The following is a 22500-nucleotide window of genomic DNA, read 5'->3' as shown; positions in this document are numbered from 1 at the left end:
TGTCGATCTCAGTCTCCAATTTATCCCTCCCCTACATTTCCCCATTTTAAAGTTTTTATGGATATATTATTTCATATGTAAAAAATGCTTAATCAAAAGTATGTAGCTTAAGTAATTATCAAAAGTTCATACACTCCTGTAGCCACTACCCAGGTAAGATATATATACACACGCACACACACACAATGAAATATTAGTCATAAAGAATGAAATTTGCAACAACATGGTTGGGTTTCAAAGGCATTATGCTATCTGCAATAAGTTAACAAAGAAAGACAAATACTGTATGATCTCTTTTATATGTGAAATCTGAAAGGCAAAACAAAATAGAGAACAGATTGGTGGTTGCAAAAGGCAGGGGGTAAGAGGTAGGAGAAATGGACAAACTTTTTTTTAGTTTAAATAAATAAAAATTATAAATAAAAACAAACTTTTAAGCCTGGCATTATCCACTAAAATTGAACATATCTCATTTTTAACTATAAATTCATTTATGTTTTTAAATGCATTTTTAAAATACATCCTTAGAGGGAAAGGCTAGGCAGTGATATATGTAAAACTATTAATACTTCTGGAGTCCTTTAACTTTTCACACACTTAATATGTGCCCTTAGAATTACAGCAACTAAAAAATGAAAACAAAAAACAACTATTACTTACATTAGTTTTTAAAGGCTATCCAGTTCAGCCTCATTATACTCTGCCAAGATTATACTTCATGTAGATTACTGTAACCAACCATGATATTTTTGACACCACAGTGATAATTTCAAAATGAAAGTGGAGAAGGGGTCTGCAAACTCATTCAGATGGTGATTAAATAGTGCATTATTCACTAAGCACTATAAGAGTCAGAGATGGCATCAGGCAATGGAGGTAGGCTGGAAAAAAACAACTAAAGGCAAAACATTTAAATAGTTCTAAACCTGTCACATTTCAACACTCCACTCATTCTCCCTAGGTGATCCCCTGTACTTTAGTCTTCTGTGAGTCTTCTCCTGTGATCTCTAGGCTTATGATTTCTTAGGTCCTTTTATCCAGATATCATCTCTCAGCATCCTCCTTTTGCCTCTGCTTCCTATTGGGTATTCTGCTCCTCAAACTACTACAACTCAACACTTTTTTAAAATTTATTTATTTTTTATTGAACAATAATCACTTTACAGAATTTTGTTGTTTTCTGTCAAACCTCAACATAAATCAGCCATAGGTATACATGTATCCCCTCCCTTTTGAACTTCCCTCCCACCTCCCATTGATACAGAGCCCCTGTTTGAGTTTCCTGAGCCATACAGCAAATTCCCGTTGGCCATCTATTTTACATATGGTAATATAGGTTTCCATGTTACTTTTTCCATACGTCTCACCCTCTCTTCCCCTCTCCCCATGTCCATAAGTCTATTCTCTATGTCTGTTTCTCCATTGCTGCCCTGTAAGTAAATTCTTCAGTACCATTTTTCTAGATTCCATATATATGCATTAGAATACGATATTTATCTTTCTCTTTCTGACTTACTTCACTCTCTATAATAGGTTCTAGGTTCATCCACCTCATTAGAACTGACTCAAAGGCCTTTCTGAATGGATAACGAAGTTGCCGTACATATACACAATGTAATATTACTCAGCAACTCAACACTTAAAAAAAAAAAATGTAACTCATCTTCTCCCTTCCTACCCCCAAGGGTGGTTACAGAGTTCACATAGTCTCTGAAGCTAGAAATCAGTTAATCATCTTTGAATGCTCCTTGTCTAATCTTCAGCATCTATTGAATTATTAAATCCTGCTGATTTTAAATCCACCTTCCCTCCATCCTCTTTTATAACCACCTGCCTGAACTGCAAAAGCAGTCTCCCAGTTGCCCCTCTTTACCCCTGCTGCTGCTGCTGCTAAGTCACTTCAGTCGTGTCCAACTCTATGCGACCCCGTAGACGGGAGCCCACCAGGCTCCCCCGTCCCTGGGATTCTCCAGGCAAGAACACTGGAGTGGGTTGCCATTTCCTTCTCCAATGCGTGAAAGTGAAAAGTGAAAGTGAAGTCGCTCAGTCGTGTCCGACTCTTAGCGACCCCATGGACTGCAGCCCACCAGGTTCCTCCATCCGTGGGATTTTCCAGGCAAGAGTACTGGCGTCCCACACAATTTCAGCAGTAGCACAAGTCCTACCAACACATAATCTGATCTGTTTGATTTCCCTCTTCAAGCCATTCAATGGTTCTTTGTCACGGGTAGCACAGAGCATAACCTTTATCAGTGCTTCCCTGGTGGCTCAGTCAGTAAAGAATCCACCTGCAATGCAGCAGACTGCCTGCAATGCAGGAGACTCAGTCTCTAGGTCAGGAAGATCCCATAGAGAAGGAAACAGCAATCCACTCCAGTGTTCTTGCCTAGGAAATCCCATGGACAGAGGAGCCTGGTGGGCTACAGTACATGGGGTTGCAAAAGTTGGACATGACTTAGCAGCTAAACCACCATCACATAATCTGTGTCTTCTCAGTTTATGTCATAAAAGCAGAGAATATTCGGAAACTGGTAACAGTGGTTCCTTCTAAAAAGACAACTTGTTGACTGGTAGAAAGGGACAAGAGAGAGAGACATGAATTGCACTATATACTCTTTTTTAAATTTGGTACCAGAGTCATATTCTGGTACCAGATTTGAAAAATACCTTTTAATGTATGCCATAAGATTCTGCATATTTGCAATATGTGTGTTAGTCACTCAGTCGTGTCTGACTCTTTGCGAACCCATGGACTGCAGTCCACCAGGCCCCTCCATCCATGAGATTCTCCAGGTAAGAACTCTGGAATGGGTTGCCATTTCCTTCTCCAGCATATTTGCAATAAGTGGACTATAAATTTGGTTCTGAGCATCCTGATAGCTAAAGAAATGAGGGAAACACTATCAGGTTTAAGTGACATATCCATTAAGATAAAATCAAACCAACTCACAAGAACAAGCCCAGCTCTTCATGTTTAAAATAAAAAAGATATTTCCCAGTGGATCTTCATGAAAAGAACATTGCATAGGGGAAATCTTCAAGAATATTCCCAAGTACTGTAATTTCAACAGAGACCATCAGGCTGCAGATCCTTAGGACATCCCTCTAGGCAAGCCAAAAGCAAAATCCAAAAGCACAATCTGGAAAAACCATTCTCCCATGGGTTAATTTTCTCATTTTGGTGGTTTCAGATGCTCCATTCACACTGGACTTTGTGATATGGTCAGTACATGATGACATTATTTTTCATTAATATTATATATGAAAGAAATTCATACAGGTCAGCTACCAGTGATGAAACAGTCTGATTATGAGGCAATTAGCCTACCTTCAATATCGGGTATATTATAAAAGCAACTGTGTGTGTATTAGTCTCTGTGACCCCCATGGACTGTGACCCTCCAAGTTCCTCTGTCTATGAGATTTCCCAGGCAAGAATACTGGAGAAGATAACCATCCCCTTCTCCAGGAGATTTTCCTGACCCAAGGATCAAACTCAGGAGTCTCCTGCATTGCAGGCAGATTCTTTACTATCTGAGTCAACTATTCAACTCCAATGAATATTAATTAAAAAAATATCAGGGATACTGTAGACAGATCCTATTCTTGCTAGAAGTTTGGAGGGGATAACTTCTAGAATCCCTTTAAACATTAAGATTTCATAAGGTGATATGTCTATGCATCTTGAAATGACCTCTTTAAGTACATCTCTGTGTATAAGGAGTTGTTACTTAAATAAATTTAAGAACTTGTTCATAGGGCCTCCTGATATTTAGGAAATTTCCTGAATACAATTACAGGTGTTATTAGCATTGGTTTGAAGGAAGCCTAATGGAGAAGGGAATGGCAACCCACCCCAGTATTTTTGCCTGGAGAATCCCATGGACAGAGGAGCCTGTCAGGCTATGGTCCAAAGGGTCGCAACGAGCCAGACACCACTGAAGTGACTTAGCATGCACACGTGCAAAGGAAGCCTAAAGTTAAATTTGTAACTAGTGAGGCATTTAAGAAAAGGACCCAGGAGCCCTGAGTCCCAGTTCCACATCTAGCAACCACCCTCCATGCTTAGTAAGGTTAAATAATCCTGCAAAAACAAGCAGCATGACCCCACCTCTTGCCCTAGCTTTTCCTACACAAGATAGATTATCTCAGCCTGGGTCTGCACAATAAGAATCGGAAAGCCAAATCCTCTTTTAAGTACGCACATGCACAAAATTGACATTTCCCTTTATTTTAAAGGAAAGAGAAAGGCAGGGGAGAAGGGAGGGAGGGAGGCAGGAAGGAAAAAGGGAAAGGAAGAGAGGAAAGAAAAAACTCATGGCCTCAGTTTACAAGGGACAGGGAGGAGATGAATGTCCTTTCCCCAGAGGCGCAGCCTTGCACGGGCTTTGCCGACTCCCCACATCTCTGTCTTCACATTCCACTGGCGCCTGAAAGGTAAGTACCCCTCCTTCTAGCCTGTGGCTGAAGGGAAATCTGGGGAGGGAGAAAGGTTGAGAAGCATCTGGCTGGGAGTATATGCAAACTAAATCAAATGTATTGTTCAAAATTTACAGTGGGTCATCTCTTCTTTTTTCTTATTTCTTTTCAATATCGAATGAAGGGCTGACCAGCAAGGTCAAACTCCCCTTATTAATGAGGCATTGCCGGGGCTCTGTCTCATTAGGGCACTCAGAACTCTGCATTTACTGCCATTTGCACCACTTAATAGAGAAAGGTCAGAGCGGGTCACGTTCAATTTCCACTTGGCAGAGGGAGGAAAAATGGAAGCAATTCATTTGCACAAATTTGAATAATTCTTCTCAGTCTCCTTTTCTTTATCTACGTATGGATAATTCCTGCATCTTACCTCACTCACAATCATTTCAGAACTGCCAGCAGCCGGATTTCTATGAAGGCTGTAATGGAGCTGACAGATTCTATGAATCCAGGTGTCAAAATAAAGCCACTGGCTTCGTCCCCCGCCCCCCTTCTCACAACAGGGAATAGGAGCTGCCTCTAGTGAGCTCTTAAACTTATCATAAATGTATCAAGATTGCTGTGGGCCATGAAACAGCTGTAGACAATTAATCTTTCCACAATTCTTCGGCATAAGAATTGCTTTCCCCGCAAAGTAACATCTGCCGTGCGGAGGTGATTATTCACGGCCGAGGGCGCCACCATAGTTTCATGCATAGAGCCATCAGTGGCAATGAAGCAAAATTTATAGTTTTCCCTGGTTCAGTAAAAATAACATTTCAGCTGCATTAAAACATCATCCATCAGCATTGTCCCAGAGCCCGGAGCCCCATCTCATCCAAAGAAATTAAAAAGTATTCTTTTTAATGCTAACTTCTGAAGCTTGCAATGACATTACTGCCTTTTTTGGAGGGGACAGGGGAGGGGAAGTAATAACACAAGGAAGATGGAAGGAAATGGTGATGCAGCATAGCTAGGTTGAGTATTAAATGTGCTACTAGATAGCAGTGATGTCCCAATTACCAATTCCAACTGTGATGCTGGAGAAGACTCTTAAGAGTCCCTTGGACAACAAGGAGATCAAACCAGTAAAGGAAATCAACCCTAAATATTCATTAGAAGAACTGAAGCTAAAGCTGCAATACTTTGGCCACCTGATGTGAAGAGGTGATTCATTGGGAAAAAACCCTGATGCTTGGAAAGATTGAGGGCAGGAGAAGAAGGGGACAAGAGAGGATGAGATGATTGGATGGCATCACCGACTCAAAGGACATGAGTTTGAGCAAACTCCAGGGGAGAGTGAAGGACAGGGAAGCCTGGCCTGCTGCAGTCCATGGGGTTGCAAAGAGTTGGACACGACTGAGCGACTGAACAACCCAATTATCAGACAGCTGGTTCTTATTTATTCATAACCCCTGAATGCTGTATCAAAACTCCTTGAGTCAAACTGAACAATTAAAGAGGGAAAGTTATTTCACAGAAACAAGGTAACTCTTTGGATTGAAGGGAAGTAAAATGGATACCAAAGCAACAGTTGCCTGTTGCAATTCAGTGGGCATTTCATTTTAAACATTTGTCTGAAGAAATCAAATTTACCTAGAGGAAAAAAAAAGTGGGTATTTGCTTTGACTCTTCCTCAGCATCATTCCAAGCTCAGGGCTTCCTCTCAAAAGTGAAACAGCTTCCTGGTACTTTCAGTTCAGTTCAGTTCAGTTCAGTTGCTCAGTTGTGTCTGACTCCTTGCAACCCCATGAATCGCAGCACGCCAGGCCTCCCTGTCCATCACCAACTCCCGGAGTTCACTCAAACTCATATCCATCGAGTCGGTGATGCCATCCAGCCATCTCATCCTCTGTCGTCCCCTTCTCCTCCTGCCCCCAATCCCTCCCAGCATCAGAGTCTTTTCCAATGAGTCAACTCTTCGCATTAGGTAGCCAAAGTACTGGAGTTTCAGCTTTAGCATCATTCCTTCCAAAGAACACCCAGGACTGATTCCCCCTTAAAATGGACTGGTTGGATCTCCTTGCAGTCCAAGCGACTCTCAAGAGTCTTCTCCAACACCACAGTTCAAAAGCATCAATTCTTCAGTGCTCAGCTTTCTTCACAGTCCAACTCTCGCATCCATACATGACCACTGGAAAAACCATAGCCTTGACTAGACAGACTTTTGTTGGCAAAGTAATGTCTCTGCTTTTCCTGGTACTTTGGAACCCTGTTTTCAAGAAATGACCCATTTCAGGATTGGGTTATGATATTTGAACATAAAAACACAGAGGACTAGAAAGAGGGAATCTTTGGGGTCATCTGATCTACATAGGCCTTCATACACAGGACAAGTCTTCAAAATACTCTAATTTGAAAGTAAAAAATAAAATATAAATAATATGTTATCCCCACACTCACACCCACTTATAAGGTAGCTCAGTCCACTGAGCCACCTTATAATACCTATGTCTTAAATTTTTAAAATAATGAGTCCATGCAGTCAGCATTTAGTTGAGCACTACATTCCAAGTCCTGTGCAATATGGCAAGAGTCCACATACTCGTAAGAGGGAGCACCTGCCTTTAAGCAGCTTATAGTCCAGAGGGAAAGCCCATAAACAACTAACTAAAATACAGGTGGTAAGTAATATAATAAAAGCATAAATAAAGTGCTATGGTCCCATAGAAAATACTCAGATGAGGAGAGTGGAGGAGAGATGTCAGTTCAACACAGTTCAGAGAAATAGAGGGTATTTGAACACCCGTCACTTAAACCACTAGGCACTAATGGTAAAGAACATGCTTGCCGATGCAGGAGACATAAGAGATGAAGGTTCAATCCCTGGGTCAGGAAGATACCCTGGAGGAGGGCATGGCAACCCACTCCAGTGTTCTGGCCTTGAGAATCCCATGGACAGAGGAGCCTGGTGGGCTACAGTCCATGGGGGCACAAAGAGTCAGACACCACTGAAGCGACTTGGCATGCAAAGATCATCTGGAGACTGTGTCATCTAAAAACACTACTCTTCAAGGTCATAAACAAATTGATCTACAAAAGTCAGTCCAATAACCAAAGCTGAGGGGCCCCCAAAACCAAAGCTGAGGGGTAATGAGCTGGAAGGCAAGATGCTGGCCCCAGGGCCGTAGCACTGACCTATCAATAGCGGTGCTGCCGAGCGAGGTTTGATGAGGTACGGTGCTCTGTAGCCCTGGAGAAGGGAATGGCAACCCACTCCGGCATCCTTGCCTGAAAAATCCCGTGGACAGAGGAGCCTGGTGGGCTGCAGTCCAGTGAATCTCAGTCAGGCACGCCTAAGTGACTAACATACAGTGCTCTGTAAAGGATCCGAAAATCAGTGTCTGTCCTTGGCATGTTTTCATCCAGAAGTGAGAGCTAATCATTCTTTTACTCATTGGAGATTCTCCTAATTCCACAGTCAATGAAACACAGATTTCAGCACAAGCCAAAACTTGAATTTTACAAAGGTCAAAGGGAAAGTCCAAGTTGCTGTGTCAGTGAGTCTCAAACCCCAGGATGAGATGTGCTGGTCTGTCACAGCACAAGGGCCTCAACACGGAAGTGACTCCATGCCAACGGGGAGAGTTCAGGGGAACACAGATCCCAGGATGCATTCAGTACAGCAGGGTCTCCAGTATTTTGAAGTGAATCTTTTTATCTTTTCTTTTCCAATGTAAAAATAGTTTTGGAAATTTGGAAAAATCTTGTGCCTTCTGGTGAAAGAACTTTTATGTCTCCTCAATAAACTTATACTCAGTTAAGTTTAAGGTATCTATCTATAGATAAATAGATACCAAGACAGATAGAGAGCTGTTTAATATAATTTTAAAAGTTTTATACATGTAAAAACATATAAATTTATATATGTATGTACCACATAGATATAAATATATGAATTTATATCTAATCATCTATATATACACATATAACAAAAATACATTAAATGTAATATATAAATGTATATAAACAACTCTATATAGATAGCTAGATAGATATCTGAATATTTATACTCAATTCTTTTCACATATTTTCCACAGCACATGTCTATTTAGCCCTTCCTGAATGTATGTAAACAGAAACTCTAGGAGGAAAATAGTTCTGGAAGGACACAGGACTTTCTACCAAAAGCTGATAATGCATTAAAAAATTATCCTGATGAAAAATAAAAGTGAATAAGGAGTAACGAGTGTACCCTAATAAACTTAGGTTTAAAAATAAAAAATGAAAATAAAAAGAGGACATATAATCCAGAAGAAATTTTTCTAATTCTACAAAGCTGAAGGAATATTGTTTTAAAAGCTAAAATCCAGGACTGATTGAGGATTGTGAAAAATTCTGTAGACAAAATGTGCCTGTTTAAGCTGAATTTATTGTCACAAGAACAAATGAAAGCATCAAGGCCAACTCACCCTGTGGAGTCAGATCTGTTCAACGGCTATTTTGTTTCAGTATTTTCTATTGGAGCGTGACCTTCACTCTGGCAAGGAAAGTGCCAGTGTGGTTTAAGAGGAATGAAAGCCCAAGAAAGGTGGAGGACAGTAAGGACACAGCCAGCAATTTTAAATAAATTCAAGTTTCAAGACCCAAAAGAAGTACATTCCAGAGAATTGAAAAGACCACTGTAAGGATCCCCCCCACACAGTCAACACTTGAGGTATTTTGGGAATAGGAAAGATTCCCAGGATCCAGATAGGAAAAAATATCTATATATATATTTTTTTAATGGATTCAAAAAACATTTTATACTGAACTTCAGGATAATTGGCGTGTGAGCATTAGAAAGTGAAAATAAACTGAATAAGCTGGACTAGCCTCATTTCCTCTGGGATTACTAGATGGATAAGCAGGTGGGTGCCAGAGGTTTATTCTATCTTGATTGCATCAGAGGATTTAATAAATTGTCTCAGATCTTTGTATTCAAGATAGAGAAATATGGGATGAATGAACTAGAATATGCAGGATCCATAGCTGTTGAATGGTGTTAATTAAGTAACAGTAGGAAGCTGGCATGCAGAGGGCAGGGACAAGAATCTGTGTGCAGTATTATCTTTTTGAAAGAAGACCTATCTCTGGAGCTGCAGGTGGCCCAGAGAGAGAAGATGGGCTAACACTGTATGAGGCTGCCTGCCTCATCACTTTTATATAAGTTGAAATCTGGCTCACAGGTCAAAGTAGTAAGATAAAATGTATTAGATATAAATGTAACGTCTACATTCCAATGTTTGCAGGCCACAAACCAACCTTAAGCTAATCAGTGACTAATAAAAGAAGTTCCATTAAATGCAGGAATAACATAACTATCATTTCATATTTAACAAAGTTCCAGTCAGTTTAATAATGCATCACTAATAAAGAAGAAAGTACAAGGAGAGATAGAAGATTGCTATCCAGAAATCCCAAGAGAGTCAAACTATTGGAATTAATTTTAAAAGCTAATCAAAGTGGTAATAGAAGACTAGAAGCAGTAATAGAAGATACAGAAACTGCGTGCTTTCTTTATGTCTAAAAACATCACTTTGAAAATGTAAGTATTTTAAAATCTCATGCACATTTGTGAAAAAAAAAAAAAGATAAAGTATCTAGGGAAAACCTAGATACTTTTTGGAGGGTCACTCCAAAATCACTGCAGATGGTGACTGCAGCCATGAAATTAAAAGACACTTGCTCCTTGGGAGAAAAGTTATGACCAACCAACATATTAAAAAGCTGAGACATTACTTTGCCAACAAAGGTCTGTCTAGTCAAAGCTATAGTTTTTCCAGTAGTCATGTATGGATGTGAGAGTTGGATTGTAAAGAAAGCTGAGCACTGAAGAATTGATGCTTTTGAACTGTGGTGTTGGAGAAGACTCTTGAGAGTCCCTTGGACTGCAAGGAGATCCAACCAATAAATTCTAAAGGAAATCAGTCCTTAATATTCATTGGAAGGACTGATGCTGAAGCTGAAGCTCCAATACTTTAGCCACTTGATGTGAAGAACTGACTCATTGGAAAAGACCCTGATGCTGGGAAAGATTAAAGGCAGGAGGAGAAGGGGACAGCAGAGGATGAGATGGTTGAATGAAATCATCGACTCGATGGACATGAGTTTGAGGAAAGCTCTGGGAGTTGGTGATGGACAGGGAAGCCTGGAATGCTGCAGTCCATGGGGTTGCAAAAGTTGGACACGACTGAGTGAGTGACTGAACTGAACTGAGGGAACACCAAAAATAACTGGCAGGATCCATATGAAAAATCTAGTAAAAATGTACGGAGTTTTTTTTTCAAGATTTGAATGATTAAAGAGATATGATGTTTCAGAATGTTACTGAAATTCTAATTAAAATCTCAATCAGATGTTTTTGAATTTTGAACGTTTAAATAAATGAGAAAGAATAAAAGAGTAGGAAAATCTCATTTTAAAAATAAGCATCATGAAGCAATTGTAGTCCCATCAAATATTAAAACAAATTGTAAAGCTATAATAAATAAATCAGCATGGTATGACTTGAGAGTTGTTAGATCAGTTGAAAATAATAAAGCTATTGCATGTAATGAGGACTGCTTCATCAATCAGGAACAAAAGACAACTTTTTAAATAAACAGTGCTGCTTAGAGTTGTCAATTGCTTCAAAATTGAGGACAGCCATAAAAAGTCAAGAAGAGAGTCCTCTGCAAGTACCTTTACCTTAGATTTTCAACTTCCAGAATTATGAAAAAAGAATATGCATCTGTATACACATTAGAATCTCAACTATACTTTAAATCCTACACAAAAGACTGAAAAGAAATACATACCATCATGACAATGATTGTTGCCTCTGAGTGGTAGAATTATGAGTCAATATTTTTATTCTTCTTTGTACTTTAATTTTCAAATGCTTTACAATGAACCTATGAAAGGGGCTTCCCTGGTGGCTCAGAGGTTAAAGCGTCTGCCTGCAATGAGGGAGACCTAAGTTCAATCCCTGGGTTGGGAAGATCCCCTGGAGAAGGAAATGGCAACCCACTCCAGTATTCTTGCCTGGAGAACCCCATGGACAGAGGAGCCTGGTGGGCTTATTTTCAAATGCTTTACAATGAACCTACACTGCTCTTGAAATCAGAGGGAAAATGTTGCATGTGAGAGCCATATTCAAAATAAAAGGTCATTACAGAGAGTAAACCTAGAAGCAGTGAGTGAAAATTATAGGCAAAGAGATTACAGTTCAATATCAGGAAGAAACAACTAACAGATCATTCCAAATATGTGAGGCTCAAATTACCATGTTTGGAAATTTTGAAGGAAGGTATATTCAGAGTTCGCCAAAGAAACAGAACTATAGAACCAATATGTGGATAGAGAGAGAGAGGAACAAAGAGATTTATTTTAAAGACTTGAGTCATGTAATCATGAAGGCTGGCAAGTCCCAAAATCTGCCAGATGAGTTGGCAAGCTGGAGACCCAGGAGAGTTGATAGTGTGGTTCTAGCCCAGGAAGAGCCAATGTTTCAGTTCTCGTCCAAAGACAAGAAGAGCTGATGTCCCAGTTGGAAGAGTCAGGACAATCTGCTTTACTCAGTCCACTGATTTAAATGTTAATCTTATCCCCTAAAATCTTCACAAAACACCAGGAATAACATGTGACCAAGTATCAGGGCACCTCATGGCCCAGTTTGAGGGCAGGAGGAGAAGGGGTTGACCAACGATGAGATGGTTGAATAACGTCACCAACTCAATGAACATGAGCTTGAGCAAACTCTGGAGACAGTGAAGGATAGAGGAGACTGGTGTGCTGCAGTCCACGGGGTCGCAAAGAGTCGGACACAACTTAGTAACTAAACAACAATGAACAGCATGGCCCAGTTAAGTTCACCACCATAGGGCAATTCCAAAATGAGATGAAAGTTTGACTGATAACCTCTAAAATCTTTTTTGCAGGGAGAGTAAGGATACTAGATCTACCAAAATATTCAAGATTCTTTCCAAATACCCAAAGTACCTCTGTGTTTCCAGGAAAATTGAGGCTGATAATTTGTTTTTGCATTTTTATATAAAGTATCATGATATCTATGACACTTGAGAAAGTAATGGAAGAAAAAAAGAAAAATAAATAAAGGAAAATAAAAAGTAATGGAAGGATGCAATCTCAGAACTCAGAATTGCTGGTGAACTTAAAAAATTAATGAATTGAAATGGGCTTGTCTGCTTGCTGCTTCTCTGAAAGTGCACTTCTTATTTAAAACAAAGCAGCAACTAGGAACTGTTCAGAATTCCCCTTTGGCATCATATGTATCACAAAATATACCAGATTTAGAGCCATAAGATCCAAGTTCAAATTCCTGCTTCTAAAACACCATGATTTTGAGCAAATCAGTTAATCTTTCAAAATATTATTTTGCTTCCCCTCAAAGTATTATTTTCAAAAAGCTAAAAGCATAACTCTCATTCAAATATATAATGAATATAGTCAAAAATTTATTTATCTCATTAATGAGGGAGCCAGCAGGATGGCAAGGTCACCACCCTACCCCAGGAGACTTAGAGAACCCTGTCGGACACTGTGACATGAAAAGGACATGTGATCATCTTTTTGCCTGTATCCAAATTTTGAAAATTTTTCTTAACATCTGATAATTAGGAATAATAACATCTACCTTCCAGTCGTTATGAGACTTACAAGACAATGTATGTGGAAGTGCTTTGTTCTGAAAAGCACTACCCAAATACAAAATATCATTATTACCAATGGCTTTCCAATTGAATCAGCCTCTGCTAAACACAGTCAACCTGCTCACTGTCTTTCCCTCTCCTCCTATGTTTTCCCAAATTCATCTACTAGCCATGAACTAGTCATTAACTTAAACACTATCTTTACTCTTATTTCATCCTTACCACCCCCAATATTCTATCAACCACCAGGCCTTGCCTGTTGACCTCCTAAACCTCTCCATCTGCTTGTTTATCACCTAATTGCCTTTCAAGGCTCTACTTCAATGCCACATCTCCAGGGTTTTATTTCTTAATCTCCAGGAGGCAAATGTTCATCCCTTTATCGATTTGATCCCATTGTTGATGTTGTTCAGTCGCTAAGTCATGTCTGACTATTTGCAACCCCATGGACTGCAGCACACCAGGCTTCCCTGTCCTTTACTACCTCCTGGAGTTTGCTTAGACTCATGTCCATTGAGTCGGTGATGCTATCTCATTCTTTGTCACCAACCATCTCACCCTCTGCCACCCCCTTCTCCTCCTGCCCTCAGTCTTCTCCAGCATGATCCCATGACATCCTGTATTTCCCCATTCCTTGAACATCACACAACATGAATAAATATTTTAATTTTTTGTCTGCATCCCCTCTTCTTTGAAGGGATGCCTCCTGTATTGTCTTGTTCAGTATTTACATGCTAGGACTTGGCATATTGTGGGAGCTCAATAAATATTTAAATGTATAAATGGAATGAAAATGATCCACCTACCAGAAGTAAGTACATATTTTTTAAAAATAAAAAGCTATCATAGGTATATGCATATGTGTGGCTGATTCATCTTGCTGTATGCCAGAAAATAACACAACATTGTAAATCAACTATACTCCAATAAAAATTTTAAAACATAAAAAAATATTTAAGTTATCATAATAGGATATGAGAGAAAGAAAAGCATGGTTTAGGAAGGAAGAAAGCTTAAAAAATAAAGAGAGCTGATATAAAGACAACCTTAAAATTTGAGAGTTGGGAAGACCTCAGAAATCATGTCGATTCCCCTACTCATCTTACAAATGAGTAATCCAAAACATTAAAGCAATTTGCCCATGTAAGCTGGTGACAAGGCAAGGATACTAGTCTGGGTCTCATAACTCCCTGGCACAATATCACCATGCTATGAGTGTTTGCAGAGAAGAGAAGAGGCTAGGGGAACAAACTGGGTGTCTTCTTTACTTTGAGCAAGGGTGCTGGCACCCAGTCACTTATTGAGTTTCACGGTAATAATACGAGCTAGAGAGTCAGCATTCTGCTTCATCGTTCCCTGGGCCCATGCCCATTCACCTTACATCTGAGTAATAATGTCTCCCTGTGAGACCATGCTGTCATTCTCCTAGGAGTCCTTGAATACTCTCTATGGTCTTGTGGGAAATGAAGGGTTAGGAGTTGCTTTTCCATAGAAGATGCAGAGTGGCTAATTTCCTTCTTTCCTCCCCCACACACCCATTTCAAACTCATCCATCAGATCTCAGGAGAGTACAATACGTGAAACAACAAGAATAAAAGCCTTTATATTAAATTCCTTGTGGGTGAGCTTTGCAGATAAAGCAGAACAATCTGATCTTAGCAAGTTAAATGGTTTGCAAATCACAATGTGCTGCACCCTTCAGATGCATCCTTATGTAAAATAAATCACCTAGTATTATCATAACAGTATTGGGGAAATTTGCAAGTCCAGTGGAGGAAGAGGGTTTGCTTCAGAAAACATGCATATATTTATAAGTATTTTTTATATATGAATTTATACCAGGGGTCTCAAGCCATATGGTAAGAGACAAATAATGTTTCATTTACCTAAACTCATAATAGCTTGATAAGAATATGGAGACCAGGGAAAGGGGAACTAGAATGTACAGGAAGGGAAGGGAGGAATAGAGGATGTCTTCACTGAGTTCTTGAGTTTATAGAATCAGAGACAAGGACAGAAAAAGATGGTTTATCACTCCCTATGGAAATCAAGGGAAAGTAAGCTTCACAGAAAGATCATAGGACAGGATAAAGCTATAAGATATTTTGTTGATATTGCCCTGTTGATTGCAGATGAACTATTTTATATGTGTATTTATACTTATTATTATTATTATTATTCCAGTGGTCATGTATGGATGTGAGAGTTGGAGTACAAAGAAAGCTGAGCACAGAAGAATTTGATGCTTTTGAACTGGGGTGTTGGAGAAGACTCTTGAGAGTGCCTTGGACTGCAAGGAGATCCAACCAGTCCATCCTAAAGGAGATCAGTCCTAGGTGTTAATTGGAAGGACTGATGTTGAAGCTGAAACTCCAATACTTTGGCCACCTGATGAGAAGAGCTGACTCACTGGAAAAGCCCCTGGTGCTGGGAAAGATTGAGAGCATGAGGAGAAGGGGATGACAGAGGATGAGATGGCTGGATGACATCACTGACTTGATGGACATGGATTTGGGTGGACTCCAGGAGTTGGTGATGGACAGGGAGGCCTGGCGTGCTGTGGTTCATGGGGTCGCAGAGTGGGACATGACTGAGTGACTGAACTGAACTGAATACACATTATACAACTGCAAAAGTGAAAGTGAATGTTGCTCAGTCTTGTCCGACTCTTTGCGACCCCATGGACTCTATATACAGTCCATGGAATTCTCCAGGCCAGAATACTGGAGTGGATAGCCGTTCCCTTCTCTAGGGAATCTTCCCAACCCAGGGATAGATCCCAGTTCTCCTGCACTGCAGGGAGATTGTTTACCAGCTGAGCCACCAGTATGTATATAAGCCCAGTATGTATGTAAATAAATACACATGCATTTGAATGTATACACAAACATACAGAAAGATTGTGCTTGCTATACAAACAGGCAAAATATATTAGTGGTTTGCTGTTGGGAGAACACCTACCTTCACACTTTGCCTTGATTCTACTGTATAGTTTTCCATCATTAGTACATATTTAAAAACAATTTGCCAGGGTTGGAACTTAAACTTGCATTTAGGAGATGAACACAAAGCAAAGTGTACAATGACTAAATCTACATGTGGTATATGGGTGTTTGTGGGGGAGTGAGTATGCATGTGCACAAACAAACCTACACTGCTTCAATTAATGAAGCCAGCTGCTGATGCTGCTCAGTCACGTCTGACTCTTTGCAACCCCATGGACTGGAGCCAGCCAGGCCCCTCTGTCCGTGGGATTCTCCAAGCAAGAATACTGGAGTGGGTTGCCGTTTCCTACTCCAGGGGATCTTCCCAAATTGAACCAGTGCCTCTTGCATCTCCTGCTTGCGCAGGCAGGTTCTTTACCACATGAACTACCTGGGAAGTCCAACGAAGCCAGCACTTGCTCCAAAATTCATCTGCTCAATAGCAATCCCATTACTCTGACTATGTCTCAGCAGATCATACTCCCAAAGACAAACAATAATACTAAGGGAGCCTTTTAAGCCAATTGAAACAGTTTTAGAGTTTTTTAATAATATAACTATAATAATAGCTATGATTTTAGTAAATGTTTCCTTCTATACTGGAAACTGTGCTTTAAACAAAACTCTATCACAGCTCAGACATGAGCCCTACTGAAGAAACGTTAGTAATATCATCTTTATTTTAAAAGACAGTGTGTATATTACTGACTTTAAAAATACAATGATCACACATGAAAAATTCCCCCAATGCTGATAAGACAGAGGTTGATTTATTTTACTTACTCATGTACCTGGAAAGTACAGCACATTGCAATTTGCAAATCATTTAATATCCCAACTACAGATTGCTCTACATTTATTGCAAAGTTGAATCAGATAGTATATATCAGAAAAAAATTACCAAGGTTTTCATGCCATATCCTCTTAAATTCTAGAGGGGAAAGTGAATGTTTTATTAAACAAAAGCTGAAAAATGAAGTTAATTGAGGTGGCAATTTTTTCAGATAAATAATTCAAGATTGACAACATGCATCTGTAAGACAAAAAGGCTCCTGGAAGGGTATACGCTCTGTATCCGGTGGGGAATCTGAAGTTGCTGAAGGTCAGTAGGACAAGCAGTTGAGAAAAGCTGGATGCAAACTGGAGGAAAGCAGGGACAAATTTCAACCTGCACCTGCCTCTCACTGGAGAAGGACATGGCAACCCACTCCAGTACTCTTGCCTGGAGAATTCCATGGACAGAGGAGCCTGGCGGGCTACGGTCCATGGAGCCACAAAAAGTCAGACACGACTGAGTGATTAACACACACACACCTGCCTCTCACATCATCTAACCCAGTAATGAAGGTGACTGACCTTCTGTCTGCCTTTGAGCTTCACGGGGACCTGGCCTACAATTCAGAGAAGCAGAAGTTGCTGGTACAGCTAGAGCTGGTGGGACTGGGGGTCCAGCTGCTGCCCCCATCAGGGACAGGAGCCAGCAGATCAGTCATCCCCACAGGACCTTCCAGCACATCAGCACTGCTAGCCGACCTGCCATATGTAGTGGCTGCTGCCGGGCTTCTGTCTGCCAGTGTTCACCCAGCTCCTTCTTCTGGTCAACCCTAATTCAGAACCACAGGGGAAGTAAATTCTGGGAGACACAGCTTCCACTTCGCTAAGGTGACACTGTTCAAAGTCAACTATTTGGATTAATGAGATTTTTATTTCCTTTCTACAGTATGTTTCTGCTGACTGTGGACCACGTCACTGAGCCACCTGGTGATAGACCTTCATGTGCAGATAAAGTCAATGATTTGGATTTCCAAGTTCCAAAACAGATGAAAAAAAAATTTGCTTTTGGTTCATGATCCCACTGCTGTGTGCTGTGCTTAGTCACTCAGTCGTGTCCGACTCTTTGCAACCCCATGGACTGTAGCCCACCAGGCTCCTCTGTCCATGGGGATTCTCCGGGTAAGTATCCTGGAGTGGGTTGCCACGCCCTCCTGCAGTGGACCTTCCCAACCCAAAGATCAAACCCAGGTCTCCAGCACTGCAGGAAGATTCTTTACCATCTGAGCCACCTAGCCCAAAAGATGTTTATCTAATTTAAAAAAAATCATTAGCTGTGCATCATCTCACAACCTAAGAAACTCTACCAAGAGCAAACATACCTTCATGAACCTGCAGCAAAAGAGGGGGAATTCAGTACTTAGAGATGAAGCAGTGAGGCAGTCAGTTTAAATCTTCATCTTTACCCTACAATTTAAAAGTCCATCTTCTTTTATATACAGATATTTTCTGTAAGGTAACTTCATTAGTGTGAAAGATATTCTTTCATGTTAAATGTTGAGGTCCTTGAGATATAGAAGACAAAAAAAAGATGACAGCTTCTTTTTTCAAACACATTAGACCCTTATCTCTATTTGATTTTTCAAAATTGTGAGGCACAGATTGTCCAGAGCAGAACACGCTGAGTCTCTTTTCTGGCCTGTAAAGTCAACAGTTACGGTGCTAAAGTTTAATCAATCCCATAAAATGTTACTCAGAAAGTGACCTGGTGTTATGCCTGAAGTACATCTCCTACATTAAAAAGCACTTTCAATGCAGCCAGAGCAGCGTTATTGAAAGAGATAACTAATAGATACCTGGACGAGGAGGAGAGGAAGCAGGGTGGTGGGGGGGGAAGAAAAGTCAAACAGGAGAGAAGGCCACGAAAATCCCATTTTCCAGCATTTCCCTAAGGAGATGTGGTTGCATAGATGAATGCCCAGGTTGAATAATAAAGGTCTTTTATATTATTTCAAGCAGAGAGCTCCATGAATTTCATAGCAAAACCAGGCACCGTGTGTCCTTCTGGTACAAACTAGAGATGCCAGCACATAAAGCGGTAGGAATGCTGCTCAGGTTCACCAGTACAAGTGCCTGTTGTGGGATTTCAGTGCTACTCATGCCAGTTACTTTTTTTAAAAAACAAATAAGGCTTTCAATAGTTACTACACAAACCAAGGAATGAAAATCACACACACTCACTACGTGCATAGACAGTGTTTGTTTAAATAAGTATACGTGCATAAGAACTGAAAAGGTGTTCAATTTTGAAAATGCAAATTTAAAAAGGTCAAATTAATTCAAACTCTACCATTTTTCTTTCCAAATTCTACCATTTTGGAGAAGAAATACCCAGAGTAAAACATCCAAGTGCTTCCATTCCCCATATCTCCAATTCTAATTCCAAAAGGAAATGTCTCTGAACTGTTGGATGTTTGTCCTTCCAGACATTTTTCTACACGTTTACAAATAAATGCAACCAGTATGTCTTTCCCTGCCCCTGAGCAAAAACTCAAGTGTCTCTTAGATAACAGTCACAGCTATGGTCACTTTAAGCTCCTAACAAAAAAAGCTCTGATACGTATTGAATGTGTCTAAGCAAGGTAATAATCAAAACTTCATTTTTGGCTTGAAATTCAGTTTCTCTCCTGCAGATATGTGGATGCTGCTCAGACTAGCCTCAGATAAGACTCTGTATTGGGGGAAGAGAGCATGATTGATTTTTTCCCCTCTTTCACCGGCCAATGTGCCTATTCATTCTTCTAAACTGCATCTTCTGCTCCTTCATCAGTTACTGCTTCAGGAGCAGGGAGATGGCCATCTCTTAATTAATTGTTATAAGCTGAATTTAGGCTCCCCAGGCCTTCAGGAATCTAAAACTTGTCCCCCTTCCACTCTGTACTGTTGTGGCTCTCTCATCTGTTGTTCTCTTGCTCACGCTTGTGCTCAGTGGCTTTAGTCGTGTCCGACTCTTTGCAACCCCATGGACTGTAGCCCGCCAGGCTCCTCTGTCCATGGGATTCTCCAGGTGAGAATACTGGAGTGGGTTGTCATGTCTCCAGGGGATCTTCCCAACCCAAGGATCGAACCCGCATCTCTTGCACTTCCCACCCTTTCTACTTCTCTGATAGAAGTCAGACACCAGTCCACCAATTCCCACTTGCAGGCCGCACATACCATACTTTTCAGTGGCCCTATTGAAACCTCTCTCACCAAGCTCAAGGTGAGGGCTGGTACCCCACAATCTTCATCCTAGAGGAAAGGAAGGGAACTTAGCACATCAACAAGTCTCCCCAAATATCCTCTTCATAAATCCACTTTCAATTTTCTTGTCCCTAAATTTTGTATATCCTCAAGGTTTAGAATTGTTCATCTGACTTTCAGCCTTATTCTTGTAACTCATACAGGATGTCTGGTTTCACCAGTCACCCTTTTTTTTTTTTAATAAAATTCTTTAATACTATCCATTTAATTGGTTTATTTGTTTTTTCACCAATTACTTTAGTATCTGACATCTTTCAGTTTAGAGACTTGGTTGAAACTCATATTCTACTATCATTTTATATATATACATGATTGTGTATGTGTAATCATGAATGTATGTATATATGATAGACATAAAATAAAATTATTTTATTTACACCTGAACTTTACAGAATGTTTAGACAATTAGTATTCTGGCTAATCTGAAAATGCTTACAATTTTGAACACAGTTGTTAAAATATTATAAGATCAAAAAAATATATGTTACAATTATTTAAATTAATTGATTCAAATAAAGTGACTGTTTATATATGCTTTTGATTTACCTGTTTCTTTTTAAGTTGAGTATTACTGAGAAAAGTCAGTTAATTCAGAGCAGAAATGAGCCAGGTTCAAGTTAACATAGATTTTGCCCTACTCGTCTTTTTTAAAAACTTTTCCTCCCTTCTTTGTCTAAACATATCAAATGTATTTTTGTTGCTGTTATTTTTAAAAAGACAGCAATAAACTGCACATCAGGGTCTGATCAACTCTGAAGAAAACCTCTCCCCAACTTTTGAGTCCATTGAAATGTTATACGTGAGAGAAAAAGTATTTTCCTAACTTTTTAGAAACTTCAACTATTGCTGTTTTCTTCATGGAGGATAACAATGGTTCTCTCTAAATAAATAAATAAATTCCTAACTTTTCAACTTCTTAAGTGAAAGAAGAAAGAAAGTGAAGTCGCTCAGGTGTGTCGGACTCTTTGTGACCTGGTGGACTGTAGCCCACCAGGCTCCTCCGTCCATGGGATTCTCCAGGCAAGAATACTGGAGTGGATTGCCATTTCCTTCTCCTACAGTGTGCTTATTCACTGTCCTTTATACAAAGGATTAGCAGTGATTCCTCCTATGATCCCAGGAACAGAAGGGATACTGGCAGCCAACATAATATTCTGCTCAAGAATGGTTTAAGGCATCCTAGAGGAAACATTCTCCAACAAAGTCTGTTTTGTTATGTGTTCAATAACCATATGCTCATTTCTATGTGGATAATGTACAGCATAATAGATACCTGCAGTGATTCGAGGAGAAGGCAATTATTGACTCAAGGGGCTTTTACTGATTAGACTCTGAATGGCTCAAACATGACCAGAACTCCAATTGAGCATTATTAAAAGTTTGATTTGATTCTTGGGTATTTTTCCTTTTGTGCATAACTAGCTTCTAAAAAGCATACACACCACCTCCCGTGTTCAGTGAATGCTACAATTAGTTATGATCCAAAGCCACAATGTCATTCTACATTTTGAATAAACCTTACTAAACTTGCTCCCAATTGAATACTTTTCACACATGAAATCATAACTTTAATTCAAAATAAATCCTCTGGGACATTTCCAGGACAGTAAATATGGGTCTAGTGAGTGGATACATGGAAAAATGAACAAAGCAGTACTACAATGCAGGTAGATAAAAGGAACCTGAAAAGTAAAATGGGAAAATACATTCCTGGGCAATTCTTCTGCCCTTGGCAGGGCCGGAGGCAGGGTGGGTGATCGGGCAGGCAGTTAACCAACATTAATAATCTCATCAACTGTTACAGAAAATTCAAACATCTCACAAAGCCTGTGTAGTGGGTCAGGGTAGAGGACCATTAATCACAGATAAAGCTACTGAGATTTAGACGGCTTATCTTTTTCCATAAGGTTATATTACTAAGACTTGTTCATTCAACATATATTTAAGGGTTAAGTTGTTGTTGTCATTTTTGTTTACTGCCTAAGTCATGTCTCGCTCTTTGTGACTCCATGGACTGTAGCCCACTGTGCTCCTCTGGAATTTCCCAGGCAAGAACACTGGAGTGGATTGCCATTTCCTTCTGCAGGGGATCTTCCTAATGCAGGGATTGAACCCGCTTTTCCTGCATTGGCAGGCAGGTTCTTTACCACTGAGCCACCAGGAAAGCCCAAGTACCTGGAAGTAAAATAATGTGCTAGAATAGAGAATGACAGAATATGGCAGAGATTGCTTAGTCATGGGTCATGAGTTTTTGCATATAAATCATTATTTTTTTGAAAGACTGTATTTTCAAATATCCAAAAATAGTTTGCCTAATCTTGATGCTGTTGATCAGTGGCTAAGTCATGTCT

At 39.9% G+C, this 22500-nt stretch overlaps 1 protein-coding gene across 1 annotated transcript in view; it reads left to right on the top strand.

Moving 5' to 3' along the window:
- Window positions 1-2431: 2431 nt before the first annotated feature.
- ABRAXAS1 (abraxas 1, BRCA1 A complex subunit) overlaps window positions 2432-22500 on the top strand; it is a 257244-nt gene continuing 237175 nt past the window's right edge. The window contains exon 1 of the mRNA XM_055588973.1: window positions 2432-2435. The gene's annotated coding sequence lies outside the window, so the exon portion shown is untranslated. The remainder of the gene's footprint in view (window positions 2436-22500) is intronic.

The sequence above is a fragment of the Bubalus kerabau genome, chromosome 7, assembly GCF_029407905.1.
Source record: "Bubalus kerabau isolate K-KA32 ecotype Philippines breed swamp buffalo chromosome 7, PCC_UOA_SB_1v2, whole genome shotgun sequence".
Classification (NCBI taxonomy): Eukaryota; Metazoa; Chordata; class Mammalia; order Artiodactyla; family Bovidae; genus Bubalus; species Bubalus kerabau.
Note: the sequence above shows the minus strand (reverse complement) of the source record. Positions and strands in the feature narration are given on the sequence as shown.